Source organism: Dryas octopetala, chromosome 1 (genome assembly GCF_963921425.1).
Source record: "Dryas octopetala chromosome 1, drDryOcto1.1, whole genome shotgun sequence".
In the NCBI taxonomy this organism is placed as follows: Eukaryota; Viridiplantae; Streptophyta; class Magnoliopsida; order Rosales; family Rosaceae; genus Dryas; species Dryas octopetala.
In genome coordinates this window covers 25,190,022-25,198,075 of record NC_141366.1, presented here as the reverse complement: position 1 = coordinate 25,198,075, position 8,054 = coordinate 25,190,022, and the positions used below count along the sequence as shown (strand labels likewise).

At 35.8% G+C, this 8,054-nt stretch overlaps 1 pseudogene; it reads left to right on the top strand.

Moving 5' to 3' along the window:
- The first annotated feature begins 7,070 nt into the window (after positions 1–7,070).
- LOC147299398 (uncharacterized protein At2g29880 pseudogene) lies at positions 7,071–7,766 on the top strand (annotated as a pseudogene).
- Positions 7,767–8,054: the final 288 nt, after the last annotated feature.

Here is an 8,054-nt window from a genome sequence, read left to right as displayed (position 1 = left end):
ATTACAATAGTGTTTGCTAATTTGAATTGGAGATTTCAAGAGTGCTGGAATGAAGCTTGTCTCTACCATCTGAGAATGTTGGTATTTATAGAGGACAGCTGCAAGCTGGAATTAGCTGAAAATATTGGATTTCCAGCATGAATGATTGAAAGGTGTTGTGATTGACTACGAAGATGGACAGCTTGTTTTTGTCTGCACCGAAAGTAGATTCTTGATTAAGAGAAGCCAAATTCACCTGATTGATGAATAGTAAAAAGTCACTATTTATAAATAGTAACTTGTCTTGAAGGTACTTGTTTACTTTTAGGCTCATGATCTGTGAACAGTTATTAATCGCGGTTCAGGTCATACGGGTTTTGAGAATCTTGGTAGTAGGGATTTGACCAAAGGTGTTTTTTCTTTTGACTAATAGCCTTCTTATTATCTTCATTGGATGTTGAGGCTTCGGAGGAGATTGGAGAACTATTTTCTTTTTTGACTTCATCATCTCCACCCATTTGAGTGACTTGGAGCATGATTTGTTTGACAAGTTCTTTTAACTCTGATTTGGACTTTCCTTCTATTGAGATGGAAGAAATGGATGGCTGTGAAATAGTTGGTTTCAGTTGATAGGTTTTTGTTGGAGGAAACTCAGTGTTGACTTGTGTGATGATGCGATCATGATTGAATTTATCCCACCATTTTACAGAAAAATGTCATGTGACTGTCAGAATTAATTTCACAGTGCCACTTGAGGATCCATGGCAGTTTGTATTTTGAAACAAAATGCAGGAGAGTTGGGATTTTAGCTTCATTTTTTATTGACTGTATAAACAGTTGAAAAATACTTTACAGAATTTTGCAAAGTATTGGGTAGGAGACTAAAAACAAGCCCATGGGTTGACCACCATTTTTGAAACCACAGGAGAAATTTTCTTCTGAATTTCTTATCAAAGTTAAGGAACCAAAAGTGAGTGAAATTTTCTGTTTGATGCAGGAATATCTTGTACCAACCATCAATGTAATCATAATAACTAAATGTGACATCTTCATCAAGAAATTGGAGAGAGTGAGGATGAGGACCCCAATCTGATTGACTGATAATCTTTTGAATATATAACAAATGATAAAGAATTTTATTTGGATTATTCCTATCATTGATAGGTTTAATCAAGATTGACTCAGTTGTGAAGAAAATATCTCTATAATATTTTAATAACTTAGTGGGGTGACTGGAAGCATAATGCAACATGGGTGAAAAATATGTTTTTGCAAGCAATTTTGGAGTCTTAAGATGATTAAGACAGGGTTCAATGTAAAATAATGACTGACCAGGAATTTTTGGGACATAGGCAGAGGTGGCTGCCTGATAATTGATAATGGGTTGAGGGACTGGTTGAATGGCTGACTGGTAAGAATCATATTGGGATACTAAGGCGGGCCGGTAGTTGGGTCGGATACTACCAATGGTAGTAAACCTGTTTGAAACATTGACTGAAGAGTGACTAAAGGGGATTATACTTGAAGGAGTGATGGGTTCAGGTTTGACTGGGTTAAGAACTGAGTTGTGACTAGAGTTTGAAGGGTTATTACGCCTTCTAGCTACCATTTTTTCCCTACAAGAATTCCCATGTGAGAAAATCAGGGATACAATTTTGACTTTCTTGAATGTTTTCAATTTCAAAATCGAAAATACTGAGTATAGCTTGCCATCGTGCAAAAATCTGTTTAGATGCAATGTTTTGAACATCCTTTTCTAAAACATGTTTGGCACTTTTGCAATCGACTCGGACTAAAAATGACCGACCCGACCCAAATTTCACTGGAAATATAAAATTTTTATTTTTATTTAACTTTGACTTTACAAGGCTTTAAAGGAAGTTAGTTTGTGGGACCTCAGAAAAATTTTCTAAATTACTTTGGGAATTTCTAGACTTTAGTTATTTTTATAAGAGACTTATTTGAATTTCAGAATTTTATTTAGAAGCATATAAGACGTTGAGACAGTGGGAAGTTCAAATTTATTTTTGATAGCCTGTTTTATGTTTTCACCAAAAAATGAATCTGACGGAAATTGGGTTATTCTTTTTAAACATTTTAAATTTTGTAATTTATAAAAGTTTGACCCAAATGTTGACTATCATATTTAATTGGTTTTCAATCTCAGTTTTGGGCTTGTTGGAAAGGTCTCAAGTCCACGAATTCGTAGACACGAAGCACGCGTAAATTGGATTTACGGTTTGAGTTTTACGGACATTCAAAGAGAAAGGCAATTTTGTAAAATTGCATGAAAGGGTTTTAAATACCCAAAAGTCTTTTTTCTCTCATTCTCTCTCCTCTCTCTCTCTCTCTCTCTCTCTCTCTCTCTCTCTCTCTCTCTCTCTCTCTCTCTCTCTCTCTCTCTATCCTGCTTGTCTCGCTTTCTCACCTCGCCGCGCCTGCCACCGACGAGGAGATCTGGGCCGGTCCCGTCCGGCCGTGGCTGGCGACGGGACCGGCCCAGATCTCCTCGTCGTTCCTCCCTCTCCTTTCCCTTGGCTTTCATTCAGCCCATAAACCTCCCAAACCTGAAACCCAGCTCAAGGCCGGTTTGGAGCTCCGGCGTTGACTCGCCATTTTCGGCAGCTTCGCGGCCTAGCTCTAGCCTAGGTGTGTTCTTCTCGTCGAGCCGAGCATGGTGGTGTGCTCCGATGTCACCAACAAAGCCCCTCAACGGCAATTCTGAGAAATTGAAAATTTGATTTTAGGGTTTTTGTCTTTTTCGAATTTCTTAAATTGGAGTTGAAATTGAAATGTTTTTGTGCAATTGAAGGATCATTTGTGCAATTAGGATTAATTAGAGTTGAATTTGAGTAATTTCCAGGTCATGCCGCCCCTACCACCTCCAATTTCCTCCACTCGTGGTGGCAGGTTGAATAGTTTTTGCGCCAATTAGTCTCTCCAAGACTCCCCGAGGTTAATTCTAGAGTCTGTTGGGTTTTGGGTGAGTTTCCTGGAATTTTTGGGTGTAGTTTAGGGCCAGGCAGCCACCGTGTGTGGTGGTGGACTGCCCGACTCGGCAGTTGAAACGCCAGATTGTGAAACCTGGTTTAAACTATTGAATTGTTGGTTGTCTGATTTTAACAGGTACACGAGTTTGGGAAATCTTATTCTCAAACGCCGTTATGTTGCCGGATTGGAGATCCAAGCAAGGGCGCCTGAAGGGCAATTTCATCTTTTCACAAGTTGCATTGTGAGTGAAACTTTTCCGATTATATTTTTGAGTACCATGGGTGAATTGTTTATTTTGCGTGATAGTTGTTTTATGTTAGTGGAGGCTAAGTGTAAAATTTGGATCATGAGAATGAATTGACGAGGATTTTGAGGCTAAGGGATTAATTGGGAATTTTAGAGATGCTCTGAGAATAATTGCTGAATTATAGAAAAAATGTCTATTATCGAGGTTATTGATTGGTGATTAGGCAATCGTTCGGCCATAATGATCTGATTAATTTTTGAGGAAGATGTTGAGTCTTGATGTTGGTTTGAGTGATGTTGATCAGATTGTAAATTTATGGAAAACAAAAACTTAGATCCCATTCAATTAAAAGGGCGTATATATCATTTTATCTCCTTACTTGGAATTCGTTTAATAAATTTCCCAAATTATGAAATTGGGCGTGTTTTTTTTTTTTTTATACTAGGTCGACTGTGCTTCACCTCTCGACTATTCTAGTGGCAAACAAGTGAAGGATCGTGAGTAGAAATCAATTTCGGAAAAGATTCGGCACAGCTCGGTATAAACTGTGAGTGGACCTTGATCTTTTATTATTAAATTATGTTTTACCATGTGATTTCGGTCTCTTTGATTTAATTTGAAATCGATTTGAGTTTTAAATCTTAAGTTTGCTTAAATAATCATTCGTATAGTTCGATTTCCCTTATCTTAGAATTTATATTTTAGACGATTAAGGTATATTTCAACAAGCTTTTGGATGTGATTCATATCGAAGAATTCTTTATTTTAAAAAGGGGTCTTTAATTGTTACTTAGTTTATTAAAAGATCACATTTTAACTTGGATGTTCATCTATCTGAATGTTTATGTTTGGTTTGAGACGTTGTGATTCTAAGTAAAGGCAGGTTTTGATGAGTTGGATTGTTAAGGAGAGTTTTAGAAGGAATTGAAAAATGTTTAATCATTTATCTCAAAAGTAAGTAGAGATTTAAAGAGTATTTAAAAACTGCTATGAAAATGCAAGTACTGATCAGACAAGTCTGCCTGTGTAAAATGCACAGGATTGTGGTTAGGATATAAGCCTACTTGTGCGGAGCGACCTCTCCATACGAGATTGTGGCTAGGATACGAGCTTACTCATGCGGAGTGACCTCTCCGTAAGAGATTGTGGCCAGGATACGAGCTTGCTCGTGCAGAGTGATCTCTCCGTACGAGATTGTGGCCAGGATATGAGCCTGCTCGTACAGAGTAACCTTTATGTACGAGATTGTGGCTAGGATTTGAGCCTGCCCGAGCGCGGGATTGTGGTCAGGACATTGTCTACAGTACGGGTACGAGTATGACGTCGTTTCGTTATTCTTCAAGGAATTCTCTTACAAAAGTTTAAACGATAAGTTCTTTTTATGCTTTATCTTGATTATTGGACTTCTAGTTTTGCATGATACTCTTATTTAGAAAGTTCTCAATGAATGATTGCATATCGGTATTATTCATGTATCTTATGTTAAATGGTTTTATGACGTTTTAGAAGGATTGCGAAACTGTTTTAAAACTGGGGGATTTTTTTTAAGAAAATGAGTTTAAAGTAAACGAGCAGTTTTACAAATGGTTTTCGAGGGGTTTGTTTTAAAGTTTATTTTTGTCGACTCATAGAGATTATTCTCATGTTTTATTTTTCTTACGTTTTCCCCCCAGGTTTTAGAGATCGCTGAGGTCGGACCGCACCACATCGAGGCATCAGTTTTTCCTATCATTCGTCCGTCATCATCGTTGTGGAGATTGTGGGCCTAACACTCGGTGGGTTTTGGACTCCACAGGGTCACTCCGGGTTCCAGGGTGGAATCTGGGGACAGTCCTGTCAAAAAATATTTGGTTTAAAAGATCATTTTGAAACTGGGAAATACATAATACTATATATAAATTTTTTTTTTAATAGTACTATAATTATTTTGTGCTTGAGTCTAAACTCCAGAGTGTAAACAAATAATTTGTTCAGGATAGGTTAGATGAGTTTGTTGTTTGAGAATGCCTCCGTAACCAAGTTCAGATGCATCAATTTCAACTATTTTGAAAGAATTAACTATTGGAATACCAAGACAGGGTATGTCTTGACATAGCGTTTAATTTCTCTGACTATAAGAGTATGAGTGGGTGTTCAGGGAGGAAAATTGCTTTGAAGTCTATCAAACAAAGGTTTGCATTGTTTTCTGATATTTTTGTAGAAATCAGAAACATAATTGAGGGATCCAAGAAATCTTTGGAGCTGATTCTTGTCAAGAATTTCGTTAGAGAATTTTTCTGCAAATTGGATTACTCGATAAGTTGGACTGATTTTGGATTCATGAATATTATATCCAAGAAATCTGACCTTGGTTTGAAATAATTTGATTTTTTAGGATTAGACTACTAGTCCATTGGTTTTGACTATGTGAAGAAACAAATGTAAATGTTTTCAATGTTCTTCTATGGATTTGGAAAAGATAAGGACATCATTTATGTAACCTATGGAGAAGTGACTAAGGAGGGTGTATTCAATTAGGATTTTAATGGACTTTTATGGAATTGAAAAGTCTGACGGTATTGAATTAAAACTTTTAAAGAGTCCATTAAAGTTTGATGGTGTTGAAAAAAGTCATTGACTTTGATAAAATTTAATAAACGGTGGAGTTTGATGGAGTTTGGAGTATGAAGTATAAATATCAATTCTCCAACCTTCTCCCCAGAGATTTCTAAAGGAATTCACGCCAAAACTTTTTTTTTATGACTTTGCTGAACAAGTAAGCTCCCAACACAGCCTTCAATCTTCCATCAGAGACCACTTTCTGATCTCATCTCCAGGTAGGGTTCTCAATAATTCGATATTATTCTTTTATATAATATAGATCCATGTGTTTCTAGTTAATGATGTCTCTCGTATTTAAGGTTAGGGTTCTCTTGTATTTTAGGGTTTAGGTTCCCTTCTATTGGGTTTATGGATTTTCAACATCAAACATGCATCTATACAATTTACAAATTTCAACGGGATTTTTTTTAAAAAAAATATTTTGTCAAGCTGTGCGAAGATACTAGTTATATTTTGCTAGTTTATTAGAGGAATCTTTTGCCCATGGTTGCCATTGTGTTTTGTTGGTAAAAGAATGCTGTTGCAATTTATGACTCTCAAATCTAATGGTTTATTCTAGTACAATGTTTGTCAAACAAGTCCTCTTTCTTCTACTCTGTTTGTATACTTTTGTCTAGTACTATTTACTTTGGTTTATTCAAGGCCTTTAGTACTATTTATTTATTTATTTCCTAGCTGTTTGTTTTCCATGGAAGTCAATTGACATTGCATTTCAATTTCTTTGTATTAATTAATTAGTTTACTCGGTTGCAATAAGAATGTTTGGCATCAATAATATACACATATATCGAAATTTGGGAATGTAGGAATGGAACGCTCACATTCTTGTTTGGTAATTGTTGTACATGTTATATCCATGTTACATTTTCTCTTTGCTATGTTTTTGCTTTAAGTAATCACTTTTTCAAACACCTTATTATAATATTATTTTTTCTTTTTGCATTGAAACTCTTACTTAAGATAAAGAGGCAAAGAATAACCAAAGAATTGATCACCTCTGCCAATAGACAGAGAGAAAATTATTAATCATTATGTATGTATTCATATGTTGCTATTTTTTTTCTGAAATAATATCATGTATAGTATTTATTGCGGATATTTGGGATAATGATTATATTGAGATAATTGGCATGTGGAACTTCAGTGTGATCAATGGAAGATTCACAACCAGGAAAGGGAAAAATGTCATATAAAATGTGGACCACAGTAGTGAGCAATTTATTGTTAGAGCTCATGGTTATTGTTAGAGCTCATGGTTGACGCTGCCAAACGTGGATGTCGTGATGCTAATGGTGTGCTGAGCAAGCAAATAGTAGAAAACAAAATACTTCCTCGTCTTAATGAAAAAATTGATGAGAAAAAAAATTATTCCCAGTACCAAAGCAGATTGAAATGGTTTAAGAGCCAATATTCTAATTTCTCTGAGCTTATGCGTCATAGTTCTGGGTTTGGGTGGGACCTAATAACAAGGAAGTTTACTGCTAGTGATGAAGTATAGGAAAATTACTTTAAGGTGAGCTTATTATTATTTTTTTAAATATATATTTTATATGATAACTTTATATTATACGTAAAAAAAGAAAAAAATTATATTTTTATTATATGTTAACAAATTTTAATATTTTTTCTTTGCTAGTCCCATCCAAACCAAAGACACCTTCATACAGACACATTTGCAGACTATGAGGACCTGAGAATTGTAGTTGGGAATAGAATAGCTGTCGGGACAAATTTAATTGGATTGGGCGATGATACTGATGCAACAATATATAGGGCTGAAGACAGTAATCGTGTGAAGATAGAAGACTATGTGTATGATGATAGCCATGATGCCTATGTACCAAGTCAACATGAACTATCATCCCAAGCACCACCAGCTGGACAAAATATTTCACACTTACCCTTAAATCCCGGACCCCTCTTTAGAGACTCCCTTAGAAGACACTAGTCTAAAAAAAAAAAAAAAACGAACTAGAACCGAGTATGAAGGAAATACTAGCTCATTTGAGACGACCGCTCGAGCCGATGTTCTAGACAAGATTTATCTTGGCCTTGATACAATTGGTTCAATGGACACTAGGTTTGAAGAAATTTAAAGGCTGATGGAGAAAAGGGACAAATATATGGAGAAACGTGAATTAGAGAAAAAGGAAAGAGAGAAAAAGAGTAATCTCTGGAATGCTATCAAGGAGATCCCAAACTTGGATACTGTTACTCGTTGCAAAGCACTTAAGTC